Here is a 25,267-nt window from a genome sequence, read left to right as displayed (position 1 = left end):
TCTGGGGCCGTGTCGAGAGCTTTTTGTATCCCGTCACTCTTGTGCCAATTGCCTTCTGGATGTCACCTCTTTGACACTGTTCTTTGTGTTAGGTCTGTGCCTCTTCCCCTCCCCCACCTGTCTAATGTCGATATTATTATTATGCAGGCATAGTAAGGCCAGCGGTGAGGAGGTGATTGTCATTGAAAGGGGAGTTTGTTATTCATGGTTCCCAAGAGGAGGAGGCCACGCCTCGCCACCCCACGCAGGGCCACACAGGGGAGCAGTCGGGAGGCAGGGGGTTGGAGGGGGACTTGTGGGGAGGAGCCTTTCTTGTGGTTTCCGTGGGAAGGAACAGGTGAGGCAAGGGAAGCAGGCTTAGGACTGGCTCCTTTGAGTAATAGCAGGCTCTGAGGTGCAGGCAGTGTCTCTGGTTTTCTGGTACCTGGGCCCGGGGGGAGGTCAGTGCAGGGGAATAATGGCCTGTTGTGTAAGGGCTTCACAGAGGAGATGATTGGGGTGTGAGTTGGGGATTGGTTGGTTGGCTTTTGAAAGGTGCACTTGTTACTTCCTGGAACTGGCTAACCCTGGGAAGGGTCGTCAAAGCATCAGAGATACAGAAAATAAAAAGCTATGATTGATACATTTTAGACTAGAGTTAAAAAACCCAGTGTGCACTGAAGAGCTTATGATGAAAAGCAACATCCCCTGCCCCAACCCCGGTTCTGCTCTGGAGGGCTATGCGTCTCAAACCTGAACTTCTATCAGAATCACCTGGAGACTGCCCCACCCCCTGGAGTTTCTGAGTCTGTAGGTCTGTGGCACACCTGAGACTCTGAATTTCTAACAAGTTCCCAGGGGTGGCCAATGTATCATCATACTAGGGGACCACACTTGAGAACCACCATTTTTTAAAGTATTTTTTAAGCTTATTTACTTATTTTGAGAGAGAGAGAGAGAGTATGAGCAGGGGAGGGGCAGAGAGAGGATCCCAAATAGGCTCTGCACTGTCAGCACAGAGCCTGACTCAAGGCTCAGTCTCACAAATTGTGAGATCATGACCTGAGCTGAAATCAAGAGTTAGATGCTTAACCGACTGAGCCACCCAGGTGTTCTGAGAACCACCATTTTTAATTCTTTCTCCTGGCACTTTATATTTTAATGACATACCTTGTCATGGTTTCATTTCACTGCTTCATGGCTCTGACTTCCTGAGCAGGATTTAGCTCTCTGACACCATCCCTCTGGTACCCCACTTTGACCCCCACTTTGGCTCATTCAGCAAGAAGGCATTATTATGGAGCATCTTGTAGATGTCAGGCACTGGACCTACTCACCGGGATTTGTCAGAGAACAAGACAAAGTCCTGCCCTTAGGGAGCGCATATGCTGTGCCGGGCTCCACCAGCTTGTCCTATTAAGGACCAGGTAGACTTTGGAGCCATCTGGTCACCATCACAACTACTCAGCTCTGCCATTGCGACATGAAAGCAGCCACGGTATGTAAACAAACGGGGGAGGAGGTGTTCCGATAAAACTTTATTTACAAGAACAGGCAGGGGGCTGGATTTGGTCTGCAGTTTGTACTTAGATAGATAGATCTCTGTGGTAGTGTGTGAGAGAGACTATAAAGTAGGTAAATTAGTAAAATATACAATATTCCAGATGGTAAATGCTAAAAAGAAAAATAAAGCAGAAAAGGAGGGCAGGAAGTATGAGGGAAGGGATCGGGCATGCAAATTTATGTGGCAGGGAAGGAGTCACCGAGATGGAGACATTTGAGTGAAGACTTGTGTGTTTAAATTTTTTTTTATAAAATTTTCTTAATGTTTATTTTTGAGAGAGAGACAGAGTGCAAGTGGGGGAGGGGCAGAGAGAGGGGTGGAGACACAGAATCCGAAGCAGGCTCCAGGCTCTGAGCTGTCAGCACAGAGCCCGATGCAGGGCTCGAACTCACGAACTGTGAGCTGAAGTCGGACCCTTAATCCACTGAGCCAACCAGGCGTCCCGAGTGAAGACTTTTGAAGGAGCTGAAGGAAAGAGCCATGCTCTTCCAGAAGAGCATTCCGGGTGGAGGAACAGCCAGTGGAAGGTCCTGTGGCCTGAGTGGGCTCAGCATGCTTGAGGAAATAGCGAAGAGGCTCAGTGTCTAGGTGGTGTGAGGCAAAGAGAGGGGAGCAAGAAGGAGGTGAGACGTAACAGGAGGCCGCTGCTGAAGGCTTTGTAATCCACGTAAGGATTTTGCCTTTTACGCTTAGTTCAATGCGAACCCATTATTGTGACTCCAGGGGTTCTCGTAGCTCCTTTGAGTTACATATTTACAACTCCATTTCTTGTTTTCTCAACTATACATGAGAAATGGAGATGCTTATAGGAAGCATCTCCTGACTTTGTATTTCGTGAGAGGTATCAGGTGTTGTACCACGTCCTTTTACAGGCATGACATCATTTAATCCCTTTAAGATAGACTAACGTTGTCCCCATTCTATAGAGGAGGAAACTGAAGCCCAGCAAGGGTAAGTGACTTGGCTAAGGTCACACAGCTCATAAGTGCCAGAGCTGGGATTTGAACCCAAGCCTGCTTTCCCATAGAGATCTTGGCACCCACATTACACTGAGAGACAATGCTATAATCCTCCCGAGATCGGGGGACCCTGTGGCTTTTGGATCCAATGGTACAATGGAAAACGGTTGCCAAGGAGAAGTGTGTGTGTATCAATCAAACAAAATAGCAACTGTTCTGAGAGAAGGGAAAGGTTCTTTTCTCTGGGAACTCTGACCAAGCTGCTGACAGCTCATTTATTTGATGCTGGTGCAGCTTGACATTCATAGTACAAGACTTGCATGCGATTAGCCTGAATCGTTCTAACACAGTGTCTTGAAAACATTTGGAATTTTCCCTCTGTCTGGCCTCGCGCATGAGGTAACCGTGGCTTTATTTAGTTGGTCATGCGTCCCGGAATAGTGCGGACTACATCTGTCCTCCTCCCCGTGGTCTGATTGAGGTCTTGTTTTCCTGGAGGGCCGATACCGTTGTGCGGACTGGCTTTGCGGCAAACAGGGAATGAGTTCTCCGCATGGTAGTTGGAGCAGCCCCCCTCCTCTGAAGCATGCCATGCAAATGAGATGCAAATGAGGAGCCCGGATTGGCGTGGGTCAGGAGGTCAGAGCTCTGGGGGCTGCCGCCCTCCCCTCCTCATCAGTCGGCTGATGAACCTGACAGTTGCTCTAACAATCATCCCTTCTGCCCACCAAAGGGCTCTTAATGAGGGCAGAAGCTGACTGTTCCTGCAGCCTCTTCAGACACCTGGTGATTGGAAGCTCCAGAGACAGCGAGCTTTCCATGAGCTGTCAGATGTCACCGCGTTATCATCAGCTGCCTGCTGGGCTCTGAGAAGTGCCGGGGAAGGAGGGAAATGGTGGGTAACTGACTGCTATTGTGTGTTCCTCCTCCCCCTACGGAGGCAGCCGTGGATGGCTGGATTGGGACTCTCACGCCAGCTTCCGTGGTCCTTGCTGGGTGTCTGCCTCGGCTTAGAGGACGAGCCCGCACAGGGGCTTGGAAAAAGAGCTGAGAGCCTGCCCCCTGAGTTGAAGATCAATGATCTTTTGATTTTACTTCTTTTTCCAATCTGACCCACCGTCTTCACCAGTAGCTGAAGAAATCTCAATCCTAGAGGCCTTTAGAATTAAAGAAAGAAAAGGGAATCAAAGGGCAGGAGATTATGGAATCGTTAGTGGAGAAAGACACGTGGGCAGGTGCACGAAGAGCCAACAGGTGCAAAGGATGCTCCGTGGCATCTTTCTGCTTATTTCTCCTTGTGTTGCAGGGGCGTGTGCAGTACGGTTCCCTTGGCAAAAATCATTAAAGTCTCTCCCTCTCTGTAAATATAAAGTGCACGAAAACAAGGGCCTCCTGAGTGCCAGGCACAGCGCTGAACTCTTTACCCGAATGAATGCATCTTATCTCCATTTACAGATGGGGAAACTGAGGCTCAGGGAGCTTACCTGACTTGCCCAAGGTCTGGCTAATAAGTGGCAGAACCGAGGTTTGATCTGAGGTCCGTTTGAATCTAAAGCCCAGGCCCTTGGCCACGGTGCCAGATGGACGGTTTAGGAATTGAAACAGTGATTTCAACTGAGGGATGAGTGTGCTTTTCTTCAGCCTTGTAGCAGATGAACAGCTTCCTTCCTTCCTCCGCATGTGGTCCTCCTTGGCCCCAGCCTCTTCATCTATCCTTCCTGGTGTTCTGTAGTTGCAAGTCCATGCTTTGGACTGTGCTGACCCTGTCCTCTCCCAGTCTTATCCAAAGAAGCCCCTGGGCTCATCGCTGTCTCTGCCTGTCATTAACTCAGGGACAGCTCAGGGGGCTTGTGGGTAAAGGTTCTTCTAGACGGGCATGATGGGTAGGCAGAACCTGGGCTTGAAATGTCTTTGGTCCCAGACTGCCTTAGCAGGGGTGCCACAGACTGGGTCTCCAGGGAAGGGGGTTGGTGACTCGGGCTTGGGGGCTGAAAGTGAACTCAAAAGGCCTATTTCCCTGGCCTGGCTACTGGTGGGTCTTGGGCCCAGGGCACACTGGCAAGGGCCAGATTCAGCCCTCACCCAGGACCACATTTGGTGTGGTAGCAGATAAGTGTTCGTAGCAGATAAAATGGGGTGATGGTTGTAACGGTGCCTATGGTCAGCGCTCAACAGATGTTTGTGGAAAACAACAAAGACTGAACCTTGTTGACAGGTATTATATTGTGCCGACCCTGTCCTTCCCCAGCAGGTATACTTTTGGGAAGGGGAAGAGACACTGGTGGTTTTTTTTTTGGTCTCTGTAGGTCCCTGAGACAACTGTATGAAAAAATATCCACCCTACACCCGCTATTATTCTGATTTTATGGAAGAGAAAAGTGTAGCTCAGAGAGGTGGATTCACTTGCCCAGAGTCCCACAGCTAGTGGGTGGCGGGGCTTGAATCAAAATACGTATGTGACTGATTCTAAACCAAGGCTCTTCATGCACAGTGTTCCCGGGGAACACAGAGCTATTCCCTTTTGGACTTCCTCCCTTCATTCATTCCTCCCTTGTTCTTTGAGTCTCTCCCGTGTGGGAGGCCGTGTGACAGACACCGTGAGGGCTTTATGAAGGAGTGTGACCCTTTACACACAGAGTATTTCACAGCCTACTAGGAGAGGGAGAGGAAGAGAGAGCTCACTCTAGAAGGGGGTGTGTGTGAAGTGATAACCCAGCTTGAAAGAAAGTGCTGGGGGCGGGGTGCCTGTTGATGAGAGACAGGAATCCCTACCCATGGGGTGGGAATGGCTTCACAGAGCCAGGAGTTAGTTCTGGGGGGGGGTGGCGGGGGGAGCACCAGCCCCCTGCTAGGGCTCAGCTAGGTGCTTTGTCGGCTTTTGTCCTTTGAAAGATGAATAGCAGCTTTCATGGGCTTTTGCCCTCTGAAATGCACTCTTCATACCCCGCCAGAAAGATCCATGCTAAAATGTGAATGGGGCCGTGCCGCTCCCCTGCTTACACTGCCCCAGAGCTGCTTCTTAGAGCTTTCTGCCCGCAGTCTGGGCCCCTCCCCACTGCTCCAGGAGCCTGCAGGATCTGGGTCTCTCTTTCAGCCTCTCTCTCCAACCCCATCTCCTCTCTGTCCCTTTCAATGATGTCCTTCTCCCTCCCTGCCCCACCAGATGATTTCTTTCCTTCTTTCACCTGCTCTTCAAGATCTCAGCCTGGGATTGTTCTTCCTCAGTCTCTATATGTGGCTGGCTTGCGGCACCCCTTAGCTGTCCACTTAAATGTCACCTTCTCAGAAGGGCCATCCCTGAGCCTATCCAAAGAAGTTCCTCCCAGGCCCTCTCTATCCCATTCCCCTGTCTAAATACTTTCTTTCTGTTTATCACATGTAGCTGTCATGATGTTTGTTTATTTGCTTCTTACTTGTTCCCCTCCACTGGATGAAGGGCAGGAACTCACCTTATTTTTCCTACCGCAATATGCTAGTGCCTGCCATGTAACTGACACATGCAGGGGCACAGTCAATGTTTCTAAGTAGGTTACTAAGTAGGTGGAAAAGTGGGTTGAATAGGTGGGCTCTCAGGCTGAAGTGACCCCACGAGTGAAGGTTTCTGGTATGTTGAGACTCTAGGATGAGACTGTGAAGACAGATCAATGCCAGGTCGCAGAAGACCTTGCTCACACATTCTAGGGATTTTGCACATTATTTGGTAGACGGTGAGGGTGAGCCATTGGAGGTGGTAATGATCTGATCTAGAAACCACAGGTGATGGTTAAAAAGAAGGATCTCGGTAGGATGGATGAGGTGGGACATGCTTGAATTAAGGAAGTGACAGAAGAAATGGACAGACGAGAAGAGTTGATGTGGAGAATCAAGGAGGGGAGGGAGGGTCAGGGATTAAGTGAGATTGGTGGCTTGGGAAGATGTGTGAATAGCGAGCGTGATAAGTGATCAGGGTTAGAAGTCAGGCTCCCGTGGGAGGAAAGGTGATGATGCTGGTTTTGTATGGGCTGGGTCTGAGATGTTTCGGGGTTCCATGGGTGCCTGTGTCCAGTAGGTGGATGTGTTTATGTATCTGGAGACTCAGGTCAGTAGCGAAGCAGTGGTAGGTTGGAACCCTGTGGAACAGATCCACGTCAGGGGTTTGTGGAAGGAGAGGAGCCAGTGAAGGGGAATTTAAAAGTGGTGCTTCTAGAGGAAGAAGGTGAACCAGAGAGCTGGGGGTGGGGGTGGGGGTCACAAGAACCAAGATAGGAGAACGTTTAAGAAAGTGGATGTGGCCGGCCTGTTAGATGTTGCTAACCGGTAATGGTAGAGGGAGCAGGCTAAGAGTGGAAACAAAGTCACCGGATGTGGTCATTGAACATCGAGATTTGGATGGTGCTGGTTCATTGGCATGGTGGGAGCAAGTGGGGGCGGGGAGGGGCTGGGCATTAAGGAGAGCAAGTGGAGAGAAAAGTGTGGGCAGCTCTTAAGAGAACGTGGGTTATGAAAGGAAGACGCAGCTTGAGAGAAGGTCATTTACGGGAGGGACGTGAGCAGGTTTATAATGTGAGTGGAAGAAGAGTGAAGGAGGGGCCCGAGGTGCAGGAGAGACGAGACCAGAAGTGTGCCGAAAGGGTCATAGGCCTTGTTCTCACAGAGCTAGCCAAGTGTTTGGATCCCAGCTCTGCTACTGGGATCCAGACAAGTTCTGGGACGTGGCTCTGGGACTCCAGACAAGTGAGTCAACCCTCTGAGTCTCAGCATCCTTATCTTCCCAGTGGAGAGAGCACCTACCTCCCAGGGTCATGGCAAGGATGAAAGGGAGGTGTATCAGGGCTGAGTGGCTAGTGAGTTTTGAGTTTGTGAATGCATAGCAAACTTTCTTCCTTCCTTCCTTCCTTCCTTCCTTCCTTCCTTCCTTCCTTTTTTCTTTCTTTCCTTCTCTTTCTCTCTTATCCTTTTCTTTCTTTCTTTTTCCTTCCTTCCTTCCTTCCTTCCTTCCTTCCTTCCTTCCTTCTTTCCTTCTTTCTTCACTTCCTCCTCCTCCTCCTTCTTCTTATTATTATTTGGGGGGGTGGAGGGGAGGGGGATAAAGAGAGAATCTCAAGCAGGCTCCACACAGCACAGAGCCTGATGTGGGGCTCGATCCCATGACCCTGGGATCATGACCTGAGCTGAAATCAAGAGTCAGATGCTCAACCGACTGAGCCATCCAGGCACCCCCCCAAACTTCTTTATTTATACCACTTAGAAAAGAGCACAGTGACACCTGCTGACCCTTAGTCCACATTAGGTCCCTTTTGCTCTGGGCTTGGAACTTACAACACATTGTCACACCTGGCAGAAATTCCTGTGTCGTGCACACTGTGGTGTGATACCCAGGTCCCCTTTTAAGACTGAGGCACTTCTGCCCCGAGCTGTGGGGAGTGTTGGCTGCTGGCCGCTCACAGCTCAGTCCTTCTCCAGGAACTGGAGTTGCATCGTTCAAGGTTATGCCCGCTTACAGGGCCAGCCCGGTGACTGGTTACGGTGGGGAGTGAGAACAAGGGCCCAGCCCCTGCCTCAGTTGGGGACATGTCTGAAGGGCAGTCCCAACCACAGAGCTCCTGAGAGAGGGGGTGAGGTCTCTGTTGTGTCTTCTTTGCCATTTAACTCCTCCCTCTGTTTCACTTTTCTCCCCTCATTCCTTGCTGGGACTCTTCTGAATGAAACTCTCTCAGTAAGCCCCCTGCCCACCAGTCTCCACATCAGAGTCTGTTTTCAGGGACCCTGACTTAAGACACCTTGTTTATTAGTGTCTGTGTCTTTTCCCTAAACTGTAAGATACTTTTGTTTGTTTATTTTAATGTTTATTTATTTTTGAGGCACAGAGAGAGACAGAGTGTGAGTGGGGGAAGGGCAGAGAGAGAGGGAGACACAGAATCTGAAGCAGGCTCCAGGCTCTGAGCTGTCAGCACAGAGCCTCTCGCGGGCCTCGAACTCAGGAACCTTGAGGTCCTGACTGGAGCTGAAGTCAGACGCTTAATTGACTGAGCCACCTAGGCGCCCCAACTGTAAGCTCTTTGAAGGCACCATCTATGTCTGTCCTGTTCATTGTTCAGACACCAGGTCTAGACACGTAGTAGATACTCATTAATTATATACTGAATAAATGAACGAGCAGGTTTCCCAGACACACATATAGGAAGTGTGCCCTGATACGTACAATTTTCTAGAATGGTGAGTTACAGGAACAGGTTACTGAGAAGTGCCTTTTTGTGGATGTGTGAGTCTGCGCGGACCTGCCCGGCCTTAAGCCGTTCCTAGCTGTGGTTCTGTGTCTTCTATGAGTGATTTCCAAGTTTCCATCAGCAAGCAGCAGTCACGATTTATAAAACGTTCACATAAGAACATTTGGGCTGCATTCTACATCATTTTAGTACAGAGGGGTTGTTCCTCGGGGCCTTTAATTTTCTAGCTTTCATTTATTGGAAGAGTAAAATGTATCACTTGCATTCCAAAATTGATTTTTATTTCCCGAAAGAAGCCCATAAAAATAAATAACTTCCCGGGAGGGGAAAAAAGAAAAGAACTGTTTACAGTGGGCAATTTGTTAAAAAAGGAAAGGAAAAAAGAGGAAGTCTGGAGGAGCAAAGCAATCTAAACATTTAGATTGTATCTTTTTTTTTCCTCCTTTAAAAAAACAAAAAAACTTGAGGCTCACTAGACTTTGACAACAACCATACTGTGGAGAGAGCTCACCCTGGCATCGTTATGGGACAGGGGAGCGGTGTATCCTCTGGAGCATTGCCCCACGAGATTTGCACCTCTGGAACCCTAACCCCCCACTCTGTTGCTATCTTGTATCAGTAAACTTTACTGTGCAGCCAGTCACTCCAAATGGAGTGGGCTTAGAACAACAAATTTTCTGTCAATTTTGTGGGTGTGCTGGGAAGTTCTTCTGACCTGAGTCGGCTTGCCTGGGGTTGAATGATCTAGGGTGGCCTCACTGTCATGTCTGGTGGTTGGCACAGCTTAAGCTGGAGTGACAGGCACGGCGTGGCCGTGTGTTTCCCACGATGGGGCCGGCTAGCCTTAACTTGTTCTCACGGTTATTGACTTAGGAGTCTCAAGAGCACTAACTGGGAGCAATTCAATTCATGCCACCACATACGCTTTTTAGGACTCTGCACCACATTGGCTAACGTCCCAGCAGCTAAAGCAAGTCGCATGACCAAGCCCACATTCAGAGAACGGAGAAATAGACTTTCACTGGCATTTCATTTTTCTCAACCACAGAGAGGAGTATGTGGGCAGGGAATATCCCAAGCAGTCTTATTTTATAGCTAATAAGCTGAGAATCAGAGAGGGTGAACAACTGACCTGAGGTCACACAGCAAGCCAAGAACCTTCTGTGTAACTACTCCACCATAGGTGAGGTCACCCTCTGCTGCCACATTTTATCTCCCCTTCCTTCATTCCCTTGACTGTTTCTGGAAGCTGTCATCCAGGAAGACAGCTTCCTCCTGTGGGGAGTATCAACATGGTGGGCCCTTCACTCAGCCTTGAAATGCTCCTATTCTTTTATCTATTACTACTCACGTTGGCCGGTCCTGCTGGTGGTTCTTTGCTGGCCTCCTGCAGTCCCCCTCCACTCTCTGCTCTTCTCTGTGCCTGGGGAGGCCGACCCCAGCATCACCCAGGTCCTCTTGCCCTCTGGTCGAGCACCGGGAAGCAATTGTAGGACTGTAGGGGAGGGATCAGGTGTCAGTACTTCTCCCCAGGTCCAGGCTCACTGGCCTGGGGTGGAGGGTGGGGGGTGTTCATAGTTGCCGGTCCCCAGTGCCTCACCATCCATTGTTGACCCTTTCAACCCTCACATTTGTGACAGTCCTTTGATTAAAATCTCTTGAACCATCCGGACTGGATTCTGCTTCCTGCTTGGGCATACAAGGGTATACTTTCCTCGTTTTTCTTGTAAGGGGAGAAAGAAACGGAGTTCACAGCGTGCAGTCTGGGAAACGAGCATCATTCTGGGCATGCCCACAGAAGGGAGCGTGTGGCCTACAAAAATGCTGTCGTAGCAGGAAGAACCTGAGCGCTAGAGTGTGAGAAATCTCATCGTCTAGGCTCCGTTCGGGGATTCTCAGGACTCTGGGAAGGAGGTGGAAGGATATTTCTGGCTAATCACCTCCTGAATGCCTGTTGATGGGAGAACGAGTGGCTGAATCGTTTGTGGTCTGTCTGTGTGCTGGTGTAACAGGCAGTTTGAAAAGAATGAGGTAGTTTCAAACTGACATGCGGAGAAATTGGCAAGATGTCTTGTTAAGTAGGAACAGCATTTTGCCGAGCAACATGTACAATGTGATTCCATTTTCAGAGAATAACCCTCTTGATCCATTTGTTTCCAGGTGGTAGTCTCAGCAGGGGACAGGTGTGGAAGGGTAGACCCCTGGTTGCCACTTGGCTGGTTAGCTGGGAGTCGGGGAACCAGAGAAAGGAAGGTGGCAGAGGATGGGGGAGGGGAACTTGGGGGAAAACCCAGCAAAATGAGAAAGTACACATGGACTTAATTTGCTGGTCTTTTTCTAATCTTTTTTTTTTTTTTTTGAGATAAATACTTAGATTATAATTTGTCAGATGAACACTTTTTCCTTTAAACACAACTTTAGTGGACTCTCCCACATTTTGAAAATTCTGAATTTCCTTGTTTTCCTTTCCTGTGGGTTATTTATTTCCAGGTGGCCTAAACTAAATGCTAAAGGGGCTCTTTAGATAGAAAGGTAATAATTGCAGAGGAAAATGTGACTATGTAAGAAAGAATGAAAAACAAGGATAGTCTCAGGATTCTTGGAAGGACATAGAAGGATAGGTATTTCTGTGTTTAGTTTCCAAACATTTGTAGATGTTCTTGTTGTCTTTTTGCTACGAATTTCTACTTTGTTTCTATGTAGTCAGAGAACACGCCTCACTTCATTCCGTTGACATTTGGGTAAATAGTTCACCTGCACTCGTAAAGAATATATATTTCCTGGTTGTTGCACACTACATTAATATGTGTAAATTGGGTTAAATTTGTTCACTGTGTTATTCGCGTCCTTTATATCTTTGTTGAGTTTTATTTTGCTAGCTTTTTCTGTTACTAAAAGAACAGTGTTCAAGTCTCCCTATTATGATTGTGGATTTTCTCCAATTCAGTTTTCTCAACTTTGGCTTTATATATTTTGAAGCAGTGTTATTATTATAAATTATAGTTGTTATATCTCCTTGCTGGATTGATATTTTTTACCTTTTTAAAATGTATCTCTTTATCTCAAGTAATGCTTCTTGCCTTAAAGCCTCTTTGGCTCCTATAAAGATACAAGTTTTCTTTTGGTTAATGTATACTGTTTCTTATATATGTATATATATTTATGCAAAATAAAAGTGGTTGAAAAGTGAGTGATGACAAGGGAAAGGAAAAAGGAGATATGTATCGTGTATATATATGACACAACCTTAATTCAGTGTTATTTGATTTTTAATGTGAGCATTTGGACCATTTATATATATCTGTGATCTTCCTATTTATTTTCTATTTGTCCCCCATTTTCTGTTCCTGTTTCTCTTTGGTTTTGCCTTGCCTTCTTCTGGATTACTCAAGTATGTTCATTTCATTTCTCCTTCCTGTTAACTGGTTAGTTATATATTATTACAGTTTTATGTTGTCTCCAGGGATTTCAACAAGCATCCTTGACTTTTAGAGTCATTATAATACCAACCAAATAACCCTAGGTGTGTAAACATTTTAGCTCCGTTTACGCATCCAACCCTATGTACTTTAACTTCACATGTCATTTCAACTATACATTATTATTATTATTGCCTGTAATCAGCATTTGTTTACACTTACTAATATATTTATCCTTTCTAGTTTTTCATTCTTTCTTACACAGTCACATTTTCCTCTGCAATTATTATCTTTCTATCTAAAGAACCCCCTTAGGGGCACCTGGGTGGCTCAGTTGGCTGAGTGTCCAACTTTGGCTCAGGTCATGATCTCAGGGTTCATGGGTTCGTGGCCCACGTCAGGCTCTGTGCTAATAGCTCGGAGCCTGGAACCTGCTTCGGATTCTGTGTCTCCCTCCCTCTGCCCCTCCTCTGCTTGCAGTCTGTTTCCCTGTCTCTCAAAAATGAATAAATGTTAAAAAAAAAAAAAAAAACCTTTAGCATTTAGTTTAGGACAGCTGGAAATGAATCAAAAGATACCTTTTTTACATTCACATCTAGAGAATATTTTTGCTGGGTATAGAATTCAAAATTGGAAGTTCTTTTTTTTCAGCTATTTTATTTTATTTTATTTATTTTTAATTTGCTTATTGTTTAATTTACATACAAGTTAGCATACAGTGCAACAATAATTTCAGGAGTAGATTCCTTAATGCCCCTTACATATTTAGCCCATTCCCCCTCCCATAAGCCCTCCAGCAACCCCTCTGTTTGTCCTCTATATAAAGAGTCTCTTATGTTTTGTCCCTCTTCCTGTTTTTATATTCTTTTTGCTTCCCTTCCCTTATTTATGTTCATCTGTTTAGTACCTTAAAGTCCTCATATGAGTGAAGTCATATGATATTTGTCTTTCTCTGACTATTTTCGCTTAGCATAATACCCTCCAGCTCCATCCACATAGTTGCAAATGGCAAGATTTCATTCTTTTTGATTGCCAAGTAATACTCCATTGCATATATATATCACATCTTCTTTTTCCACTCATCTGTCGATTGACATTTGGGCTCTTTGCATAATTTGGCTATTGTTGACAGTGCTGCTATAAACATTGGGGTGCATGTGTCCCTTCGAAACAACACACCTGTATCCCTTGGGTAAATACCTAGTGGTGCAATTGCTGGGTCATAGGGTAGTTCTATTTTCAATTTTTTGAGGAACCTCCATACTGTTCTCCAGAGTGGCTGCACCAGTTTGCATTCCCACCAGCAGTGCAAAAAAGATCCTCTTTCTCTGCATCCTTGCCTGAGTTGTTAATTTTAGCTATACTGACAGGTGTGAGATGGTATCTCATTGTGGTTTTGATTTGTATTTCCCTGATGATGCGTGATGTTGAGCATTTTTTCATGTGTCGGTTGGGCATCTGGATGTCTTCTTTGGAGAAGTGTCTCTTCATGTCTTTTGCCCATTTTCTCACTAGATTATTTGTTTTTTGGGTGTTGAGTTTGATAAGTTATTTATAGATTTTGGAGACTAACTGTTTATCTGATATGTTATTTGCAAATATCTTCTCCCATTCTGTCGGTTGCCTTTTAGTTTTGCTGATTGTTTCCTTCGCTGTGCAGAAGCTTTTTATTTTGATGAGGCCCCAGTAGTAGTTCCTTTTTTGTTTTGTTTCTTTTGCCTCTGGAGACATATTGAGTAAGAAGTTGCTGGGACTGAGGTCAAAGAAGTTTTTGCCTGCTTTCTCCTCTAGGATTTTGATGGCTTCCTGCCTTATGTTTATGTTTTTCATCCATTTTGAGTTCAGTTTTGTGTATGGTGTAAGAAAGTGTTTTCCAAGCACCATTTGCTGAAGAGACTGTCTTTATTCCATTGGATATTCTTTCCTGCTTTGTCAAAGATTAGTTGGCCATCTGTTTGTGGGTCCATTTCTGGGTTCTCTATTCTGTTCCATTGATCTGAGTGTCTGTTCTTGTGCCAGTACCATACTGTTTCGATGATTACAGCTTTGTAGTATAGCTTGAAGTCTGGGATTGCGATGCCTCCTGCTTTGGTTTTCTTTTTCAAGATCACTTTGGCTATTCAGAGTCTTTTCTGGTTCCATACAAATTTGAGGATTGTTTGTTCTAGCTCTGTGAAGAATGCTGGTGTTATTTTGATAGGGATTGTGGGAGTTATTTTTGTTCAGCATTTTCTTTTTTTTTATGTTTATTTATTTTGAGATAGAGAGCAAGAGTGGGGGAGGGGCAGAGAGAGGGGGAGAGAGATATACTCTGCTCTATCAGTGCTGCCAGCACAGAGCCTGATGTGGGGCTTGAACCCACGAACTGAATCCATGAATCTCAATTGAGGTTACCTTATTTTTTTATTTAAAAAAAGTTTTTTTAATGTTTATTCATTTTTGGGGTGCCTGGGTGGCGCAGTCGGTTAAGCATCCGACTTCAGCCAGGTCACGATCTCGCGGTCCGTGAGTTTGAGCCCCGCGTCGGGCTCTGGGCTGATGGCTCAGAGCCTGGAGCCTGTTTCTGATTCTGTGTCTCCCTCTCTGTCTGCCCCTCCCCCGTTCATGCTCTGGCTCTCTCTGTCCCAAAAAAAAAAAAAAAAACAAAAACAAAAACGTTGAAAAAAAATGTTTATTCATTTTTGAGAGATAGAGATCATGACTTGAGCTGAAACTGAGAGATGCTCAACCGACTAAGCCACTCAGGTGCCCCTCATTCATTATTTTCAAGACATTATCTCATTGTTCTTCTTTTTCACCATTTTTCTTATTCTTCTTGTTGCTCCTTGAAGATAATGCCTTTTCCCCCCATCTAGCTACTTTAAAATTTTCTCTTTATTTTCGATTTTCAACAACTCAACCATGCTGTTCCTAGGGAGGAGGGCATGTATGCACACATTTGTGGGTTTATCTTGTTGGATGTTCATATGCTTCTTGGATTTTGAGCTTGTTGCGTTTCATCAGTACTGAAAAATGTTTGGCCATTCTCAGCCCCATTCTTTCTCTTCTTTTCATCTGTGGTTTTGGTTACACATATGTTAGACCTCTGTGTCCCTTTGCCTCTGACACTGTCTTCAGTATTAACATCCTTTATGCTCTCTGTTTAGTCTGATTATTCTCAATGAGCTGTTTTCCAAGTCACTAATATGCCCTCCTATGGCTTCTAATCTGCTGCTTACCCCTTATATTGAGCTCTTAATTTTAGGTATTGCATTTTTTAAATAAACTTTTCATTTTAGAAAACTTTCAGGCTTACAGAAAAGTTGCAAAGATAGTACAGAGCTTCCTTATACCCCTCACCTAGTTTCCGCTGTTGTTAACATCTTGCATTATCATGGTACATTTGTCAAAACTAAGAAATTAATGCTAATTCATACATTACTACTAACTAAACTCCGGCTTTTATTCAGGTGTCCCTGGTTTTTTCCTTAATATCCTTTATGTGTTCCCAGATCCCACCCAAGATACCAAATCACATTTAGTTGTCATGTCTCCTTAGACTCCTCTGGTTCATGACAATTTGTCTTTTTTTTTTTTTTTTTTGCTTTTTGTAATCTTTTTGGTTTTGAAGGGTACTATTGTATATCCCTCAATTTGGGAATTACTGTATTTTTAATTCTAAAGTTTACCTTTTTATGGGTTATAGTTCTTTGGTGAAATTTCCCATATTGTTATCCCCCCACCCACATTTAAAAAAAATCTTAATGGAGGTTACTTTATTTTTTAGTTACAAATTTTTCTTTAGCATTTATTCATTTTTGAGAGAGACACAGCATGAGCGGGGCAGGGGCAGAGAAAGAGGAAGACACAGAATCTGAAGCGGGCTCCAGGCTCTGAGCTGTCAGCACAGAGCCTGCCTGACATGGGGCTCAAACCCATGAACTGTGAGAGCATGACCTGAGCTGAAGTCGGACGTTCAGCCGACAGCCACCCAGGCACCTGGGTCCCCTGTTGATCCATACTTCCATCTGTTTTTTATTTTAGTCCTGTTTCTTGGTATGCTTGCAAGTTTTGTTTGAATTCCAGTCAACTTTTTGCCAAATTAGAGAACTGCCAAATTAGGAAGAGGTTCTCTTCCTCCTCGGGCTGGTTCCCCCTTTATATGGAGCCAGCTAAAGGTTTCCATCCATAAGGCTGACTACTTCCTAGGGTGCTCTTCCTTACTGGGTCCTGACCTGCAATTTTTGTTTCTCCGGCACGATGCATGATACTGTCAGAAACTCTCAGTGGATGGCTTTTTTGTGTCTCAGCCTTTGCATTTACATTGGCAAAACCTGGAGGGAAAACCAGTCCCTGGTGTCAGATTGGCTTCTTTGCTCTTTCCTTCTGTCTGGCGCTTGGCCCCTCAAGTTCTGCAGCTCTCACCCCTCATCCCTTGGCCCGGACTTCTCTGTGTCTCCGCAGCTGTCCTCTTCTTGGCTTCCCACCCAGCCTCTTGCCCTGTGCAGAGAACTGGCTTACACCCCAATGCGAGAGTGCCACATAAAATATGGGGCTTGTTTCATTTCTAGTTCCTTCAACATTCCAATTCTTTGGACAATCAGTTTGTTTGTTTATCTGGCTCTTTTATAGTTCTCAGTGGGAATGTTGAGCTTCTAAGAGCTACTCCATCATGGCCCCATGTGGGATGATGGTAGGTGAAAATGTAAAATATGAAATAGAGTTATGGTTCTATGATTAGGTAAAAATTGAATGTTAATGTGGATAAAGACCCAAAGGTGAATGCACAAATTAAAGCATCTATTTTAAGTTCAGGTAGGATGAAAGGCAACATTTGCTTTGGATTCTGTTTTATATGTATTAAGTTAAAAAAAAAATTTTTTTTTTAAAGAGGAGGTGGTGAGAGCTTCAGAGATAGAATGAAGAGTGCCCATTTCTCCCGGGTGCTGGTGGGAGGACCCTGAGAGCTCTGGGGAATGAAGACACCATGGTCAAGGTCACTAAGTTTATTATGGAAGTATTAATACATAATCATAGCCAAAAATAACAACCTAACACAAACAGGATGTTTACCATGTGCCAGACATTCTGATAATTCATTTTTAAATTGTTTTAATGTTTATTTATTTTTGACAGAGAGAGAGAGAGAAAGAGAGAACAAACAGGGGAGGGGCAGAGAGAGAGGGAGACACAGAATCCAAAGCAGGCTCCAGGCTCTGAGCTGTCAGCACAGAGCCTGACGGTGGGGCTTGAACTCCCAAATGCTAGATCATGACCCGAGCTGAAGTCGGGCACTTAACTGACTGAACCACCGAGGCATCCCTGCTAATTCATTTAATTATTACAATATCCTTATGAGATTATATCCTTATCGTTAGCCCCATTTCTATTTATTTATTTATTTATTATTTTTTAATGTTTATTCATTTTGGGGAGAGAAAGACAGAGCATGAGCAGGGGAGGGAACAGAGAGAGAGGGAGACACAGAATCTGAAGCAGGCCAGGCTGAGCTGTCAGCACAGAGCCAGATGCAGGACTTGAACTCACGAACTGCAAGATCATGACCTGAGCCAAAGTTGGATGCTTAACTGACTGAGCCACCCAGGCACCCCAGGCCCATTTCTTAAACAAGGAGACTGAGTCAGGGAGCATTTAGGGCACACTGTGCTGAGTAGCAGAGCTTATATTAAAACCCAGGAACTCTGGCTCTGTGCCTAAGCCCCTCACACCCCACGATACTTATTTGCTGAAGAAAGAGGCTTTAGATCAGATAAGGGAATTTAAAATGCAGGAGGTGCTATGCTGAGGAAGAGCTCAGTCCCCAGATCCTGGGGCAATGAAGCAGATGGTCTCAGAACAGTCTGTTCTTAAATGAGTCAAGACCCTTCCTTTTCTTTTTTATTACTATTTTTAAGTTTATTTATTTATTTTGAGTTGGGTTGGGGGCGGGGGAGGAAGGGCAGAGAGAAAGGGAAAGAGAGAATCCCAAGCAAGCTCCGCCTGTCAGTGCAGAGCCCGATGTGGGGCTTGATCTCACGAACAGTGAAATCATGACCTGAGCTGAAACCAAGGGTCAGATGTTTAACCAACTGAGCCACCAGGTGCCCCAAGACCCTGCCTTTTCTGAACGGGCTGGATTCCTGCTTCCCAGAGAGCAGTGGTAAAGCTTGGGCACTGGAGGGCTGGTAGTTCAGCACTTGCCACATAATACATGCTCAGTAAATGTCATCACCATCATCATTGGCCAGAACGACCCAAATCACAAAACCTATAGATTCTTTCTGGGCTTGAGACCTCGGGATACTCCCAAGGTGACAGAATTCTTGGCCATTCATTCTTTCCTTCCACCTGTGCCTCACACTGGGTTAGGCTATGGAGTCACCACTGTGCATAAGACAAGTGAGTGGATAATCACAGTAAAATGTTGGATGTGCTGTGTCAGACATCAGTGCAAGGTGTTCTAAGAAACCCAAAGAGGGCCATCCACCCATGCAGGTATTGGAGTTCTGTGGTGGTTTAGGTCATGGAGAGGAGGGAACATCTCATTTATCTACTTATCAATTCAGTCCTCCACATTTTTTGACCACCTACTGTGTGCTAGAAATTGTGCTAGGACTAGGAACATAATATGGGAAGGGACCCTGCTGTCACGAGGCTTTTAACCTTGCAGGAAATTAGTGAATTAATGACACTTAATAAGCATATATTGAGCACCTAGGAAATATATGGCCCAGTCCTAGGCGCTTAATGGGAGAGATGCATTATAGCTCCTAAAACTACTTCAGCCTGGTGAGGTAGCAGTTAATCTTCTGTAACTTTCCCTGGTCATACAACTAGAAAATGGCATCACTCTGACTGAAACCCAGGTCTGTCGGAGGCTAGGATCTTAGCCACTGGGCAGTGCTCCTTCCCCAAATGGAAAGTCTTAGTCCCTTCCCTTAAAGAGCTTGTTAAATATAATAGAATACGTAAGGCAAGTAAACACATCCCCAACATGTACTGTGCTACTGAACATAAAAAATGAATGAATCCCATTGAAGGGTTAGATGAAATCAGGGAAGGCTTCAGGTAAGAGGCGGCACTAGGGATGGGACTTCAAAGATGAGTTGGCTTTGAGCAAAAGACCAAGGGATGGAACCCACTTGGTAAGGGGTTGTGTGCATTCTGACCTCTAGGGGGAGCTGACATTATCTGCCCTCCAGGGCAGGTGTGAGGATATGGTCAGGGGTAAGGACTAGCATGATGCTTTTGGTTCTTGAGCCTTACCTACAGGGCAAGTGGGGCTTCCAGACAGAAGAGGAGGAGCTTAATGACATCATCATCATGGCACACCCTTTTTTAAAGTTTATTTATTTTGAGAGAGAGAAAGAGAGAGAGAGAGAGCCCACACGCACAAGTGCAAGTGGGGAGAATCCCAAGCAGGCTCTGCGCTGTCAGCACAGAGCCCCACACAGGGCTCAAACTCACGAACCGTGAAATCATGACCTGAGCCGAGATCAAGAGTCGGGCCGGTTAACCGACTGAGCCACCCAGGTGCCCCATCATGACACACCCTTAAGCACTCTCTCCCGGGGGTTTCTCTTTGAAGCCTACTCTGCCTTCAGATCTCTCAATGCTCCATATGACCTGCACGGTAAGAGGGGCCCGAATGGGTCTCCTGCATGGAGACTTCTCTCTCCGAGTCGCCCTGAAAATGAACAGGATTAGAGGAAAGGAAGCAAAAGGAACCCGTCCCGTTTCTGCTGATTCTGATATGTCCCCAGAGTTGAGAATTGGTCCAGCCCAACTCACCAGGGCTCCTACTTGTGATTAGGGTAAACAGAGTTCCCGTAAAGAGAGTGATTATCTGCCCGGCTTGGCCACTCTGCACATACCCTGTGAGAAGCTGCTGGCAGACAGGATCCTGTCTGTCTCCTCCTAAGGAAGCAGAACTTTCAGGGAATAGCAGCCAAGTGTCACTAGAGTTTGGGATACTCAGAGGGAAGTGGCAGAGAAGGCTGGAAAGTTATCGTGGGGCCAGAAAGGAGCCAGTGATCAGAGTGGCCAAACTCTGGAGGGATCGTAGACATCTTCAGACCCTGCTCCACGGTCTCAGCTACGGTGTGATTATCATTATGAAGGTCAGCTTGCTCATCTTTTCTGGGCTTTGGATGGAGCTTGATTCTCTCCCACCCTATTTACTGAGGTGAAATTCATATAACATAAACCCGACCATTTCAGAGGGAATGATTCAGTGGCATTTAATACATTTGCAGTGTTGTGCAAAACATTCCCATCACTCCAAAATAAAACCCCCTCCCCCACTGAAGCAGTTATTTCCCGTTCCTCCTTGCCCTCAGCCCCTGACAACCATCCATCTGCTTTCTTTAACTCTTTTTTTTTAAACTGCTTAAAATGATTCAGTCCCATAAGTATTTTTTACCATAAAGTGGAGGATAATCATGCAATGCTCTGTCATCTAGACCAGGGCTGCTGTCAAAACATCAAATACCTCTGTACCAGTTTGCAAATCATCAAGACCCCAAGTGCCCTCTGCTTCCTTAACCTCTTGGTCCCTTCTCCAGAACCCCACCCCCCTGGGAAGTGATCCAACAATGAAAAGGTGAATGTCTAGGCCAGGGGGAGCCTTCACATCTACTCCAGGGTTTTGACTGTGTCCATTCTGATGGGTAACACTGCTTGCTAAACATTTTGGCTGTCAGCCTTGTGGTGGCTAGGCTTCTTCTAGATGTAAAAGCCTCTCCTAATCCAAAGACTGCCTCCCATTTCTCACCTGATTGCATCCCACCTGCCTTCAACAGTTTGGCCATTTTTTTAAATCTCTTAGTTTAAAGTTTAATATTTTCTTCACCATGGTTGTTTTTTTTTTTTAACACCATGATAAATGATGTGCTGACTTTACCTAAAATGTGCCAGAGGCAACTTTGAGATGGAAAGATGCTATATTGGGGAGAAATATGTCTAAGACATCTGAAGATGGTTTTTGCTTGTTCACTACAAGAGAGCAAGTGATATGTTTAAGGCAGACTGCTGCTACAGAACAAAGGACTGTAGTTATGGATTAAATAAGGGGAAGAGTCTGACCCATGTAGGTTTTCAGAGACTGTGTGATGTCACGGTTAACGATGCAGTCTTGAAGCCAGACGGCCTGAGCTCAGATCCCTGCCGTACGGTCACCATCTATGTGACCTGGGACGAGTCATTTAACCTCTGCTCAGTTTCCACATCGGTAAGATGGGGGAAATGGTAATATTCACATCATGAGACTTTTGGGAGAACTACATGAGATACTATGTGTACTGAGAACAGCGCTTGGCTCGTAGCAAGAGCTTATTTGCCACTAGTTGTTATTATTTAACCTTTATTTCTATCATATCTGGGAATAAATCATTTTCAGCTTCTTAAAAAAGAACGAAAAGAACATGGACTGGAAATCAGTAGGCAATGGTGAGTCACTGAGGATTTTTTTTGAGAGTAGGGATGACATGGTAAGGTCTGTGCTTTAGGAAGATTAATTTGTCTGCAGCTCACAGGCCGACCTGGAAGGAAGACAGGGTGAAGGCAGCGGTATCCGTCAGGAGTCTGACGCAATGGTCTAAGCTGTGCCATACAACATGGCAGCCACTCATGTGGCTGTGAATGAAAATTTCAAAAGCCGAAGAACATTTCCTGGGACACGATCGTCACCTTTCAAGTACTCAATAGCCACATGTGGCCGGTGGCAACTGTATTGGACAGTAGACATGTCCATCCTCCCGGGAGGTTCTGTTGGACAGAGCAGGTTGAGAGCAATGGTTGTCATACCTGAGTGTGCATCAGAATAACCTAGAAGGTGTGTAAAAATACACATTGCAGGGCTCCACCCCCAGACTTTCTGATTCAGGAGGTCTGGGGTGAGGCCTGGGAATTTGCATGTCTAACAAGTTCCCAGGAGATGCCGATGCTTCTGGTCTGGGACACCCTCCCCCACCCACTCCCCGCACTTTGAGAACCACTTCCCTGGAATAGCATTTCTCATTTCATGGTGTGAGGGAAAGGGGAGTTGTTTTGAGCTTGTTGGAAACCATGTGGGTCTTATTTATGTCCCAGCTAAGCCCATTTGGGATTTGGACTCCCACCTCTTTCCAGGATTGGCAGGCTGGGGAGGCTCCTGGAAGGCTGTTTCATGAGGGGACGTGCATAGGAGCTTCGGCTTTTCTGGCTGAAGGAGAAAGGTGGAACGAATTCAGAGTCCAAAGGAGTGATACCTGCTGCTTTCTGTACTCTCCCTACCGTTCTGGGGCTTTGCTTTTAAAAGAGGTCTGATGGCAACGAAGGTAGAGACGGAAGCTTCCAGAATTAAAAAGCCAAGACTTTGCTGCCTTTGTCCCTCAGTCATACCTTGGCAACCTTCTCCCCGAGGCACAAACGACTCATATCTAGCTGCGTGGTAGGGGGTGGGAGGGAAGGGCCTCCCAGGTGAGTGACAGAATTCAATGAAATGCAAAGTGGAAGAAATACATCACTTAAAACCTCAACATATTGCCCAGCCACAAGTGTGCCTCAAACTAGTTGTTTGAACTGCAGAAGTAAACATCCCAGGGCTCGTTCTCAGCGAGCTAGGGTCCCCGGAGTGTTCACCTGGGTCTGAGCTGAGCTTGGACTATCAGGCAGAGGCATAGGATGGGGCTGTGATAGACCGGAAGCAATAAAACGCTCCTCATCCCAGCTGTGCACCCTTTTATAAATGGTCATCAGATGTGCATGAGTGTCTTAGTGCAGTTAGGATAGACCTTCTTTCAGAACACACCAGAAATATTCTGCATCAGCGGGCAGATAGCTGTGATCATCCCAAGTTGGCCTTCCTCACTGTCTCAGCTACTCTCCTGGGATCCTCCTTGAACCTCCCCACAGCCCAGTAACGAAAGTTAGCACCCGGACAAATCAGCGGCCTCCAAGACCCTGTTCCAGTGCTGACAATGGCATCAGTACTGGTTAGCAGGTGCCTGGGCTATGCCATTTTGGAAGTATTTTGAATATAATGTGTGTGCATGCGTGTGTGTGTGTGTGTGTGTGAAGAGTGAGGGAAGGTGGTAAATATTCAGTAGGTGCCACAATGGCTTTGGGATGTGAATAGTTTGGTAAAATTATAATAAAAAAGTGGGAAGGATGGCAGTCTCTCTCAGCTTGGTTAAGACCCATTGCTTTAATCATCCATCCACCCAACCCATCCATCTGTCCATCTATCCATCCATCCATCCGTTTAGGATAAGTGAATCCAGCAGGAAAAATCTCCCTCTTTTAGTGCTTCTGCACCATTGAGGATGTTTGACAGCACATAAGGGGGAACATTCCCCTGTTGGGACTCATCTTAACAGATGTTTTCTTCCCCCATCGCCCCCGTATGACGGTTGAAGAAACAGAAAACTTATCTTCAAATGACAGCCCTTTCCTCTGACTGCCTGGGGAACATGGCATGGGAATGTGGCTGTCAAGTTTTAAAAAATCCGTTGGATTCCATGATTCAGTGATGTGGTTAACGCAGATAGGGCTCTTCTATCAAAGCAGGGAGCCCATTGAAGAAATAAGAAAATATGTACTTTTCTCTAGAGAAGGGAGGTAAGCCCGCCTTCCTTGGAGCTGGGTAGGCTTTTGTCCCAAGCCTCTGGAAATTAAACCCATCACTTAGAGAGCAGATTGCGGGGCTTCTGGCCCTTGCTGCTTGGAATGTGCAAAGCTGCCGACGGACAATTTTGATTGAATGTCCAAATTAAGCTGCCAAGTAGCGACTCTACAGCTCCAGGGACCCCATGTTAGTATTTATGTCACATCTTTAGAAATAATCACATTGTGAAGCAGCGCCCAGAGCCATGTCAGCAGCCTCTGCAGCTGAGGGTTTGAACGGCATCCGCCTGGTGTTTCTGCTGCATTTAGTGCTGGGGGGGGGGGGGGCGGGGGGGCAGTTGGCCCAGGCACACCATCATGGTTCCTGTCCTAAGGTTGTGGGTGAAGAAGCTGTAAGCCTCACCTGTCCTTGTTTTCTCTCAAGTTGGGGCATGAGACGGTCTCCAAACAAGAACCAAAACTAGCTTTTTGGATGCCTTACTCACAAGCCATCTGTGCTACGCATAAGGAAAGACCCCCCAGGGCCAGCCTCAGGGGAACAGATGTGCATGGGGGCAGGGTTTATTCTTGTTTTTCCAAGCTGGTCTGAAGAGCTCCTCTTCTGTCTCCATCAAGCCTTGCATCCCTGGGTGGGGAGGAGAACCTGGCAGTGATATTGCCCATGCCACTGGGGAGTACCAGGTATGAAGAGACCCGGCTTGTGAGACCTCAAAGAAGACCAAATCAGAGCCTCCCCAGGAGGGTAGGGTGAGGTTGTATAGAGTCAGTGGGTCGAGCAGCCCTGGGAATTGCAGCACCCTGAGTGACCAGAGAAACCTTCGTAGAGAATGGATGACACTGAACTAGGCTTAGGGGAGTACAGAATTGCCAGCTTCCCAGGTTTTGGGTTCCAAGGAGAATGCAGCAACAGAGCATGACAGTTGCAGGTCAGAAGTTAGGGAAAGCAGCTGACTGAATCTTGGAGCCTCCAAGCTGTATCCAGTGCTAGTTTATTAAGAATAATGTGCACAAGACTGGCCTTCCATTAAGCAATGAGTTCTTTCAGATTTAGAGTAACATTTTTTTTCCTAATTAAAAAAAGTAATTCATGTTCAGCTGAGACCATATATTTAACTTCTCCTTCATCCAAATTCCCACTGAATGACTAAGAGATTGAAAATGGGAAAAATTTATGAAGGCTGCAAACCAGAAGGAGAATGTCAGTCACATGCCAGGACCATTGAGGAATTTCTCTAGGATACAATTTGGATAATACTAGCTAATTTTGTCTTTTCTTTTCCAATGTCTAAGCCTCTTAATACTTTCCTATTATGTAATTGCATTGGTTGGTACTCCCAGAATGGTGTTAAATTATAGTGATGGTGGGCATTCTTAATTTGATTGCGGTCTTAAAAAAAATTTTTTTTTAATGTCTATTTATTTTTGAGAGAAACAGAGCATGAGGTGGGGGGATGGTGCAGAGAGAGAGGGAGACACAGAATCTGAAGCAGGCTCCAGGCTCTGAGCTGACATCACAGAGCCCGATGTGGGGCTCGAACTCACTGACCACAAGATCAT

General features: G+C 45.9%; 1 protein-coding gene across 3 annotated transcripts in view; it reads left to right on the top strand.

Moving 5' to 3' along the window:
• The window catches only part of PRKCB (protein kinase C beta), a 329,538-nt gene that overhangs the window by 181,191 nt on the left and 123,080 nt on the right, over positions 1-25,267 (top strand). The window lies entirely within an intron of this gene.

The sequence above is a fragment of the Prionailurus bengalensis genome, chromosome E3 (genome assembly GCF_016509475.1).
Source record: "Prionailurus bengalensis isolate Pbe53 chromosome E3, Fcat_Pben_1.1_paternal_pri, whole genome shotgun sequence".
Lineage (NCBI taxonomy): Eukaryota > Metazoa > Chordata > Mammalia > Carnivora > Felidae > Prionailurus > Prionailurus bengalensis.
This window is presented reverse-complemented; position numbering and strand designations above follow the sequence as displayed.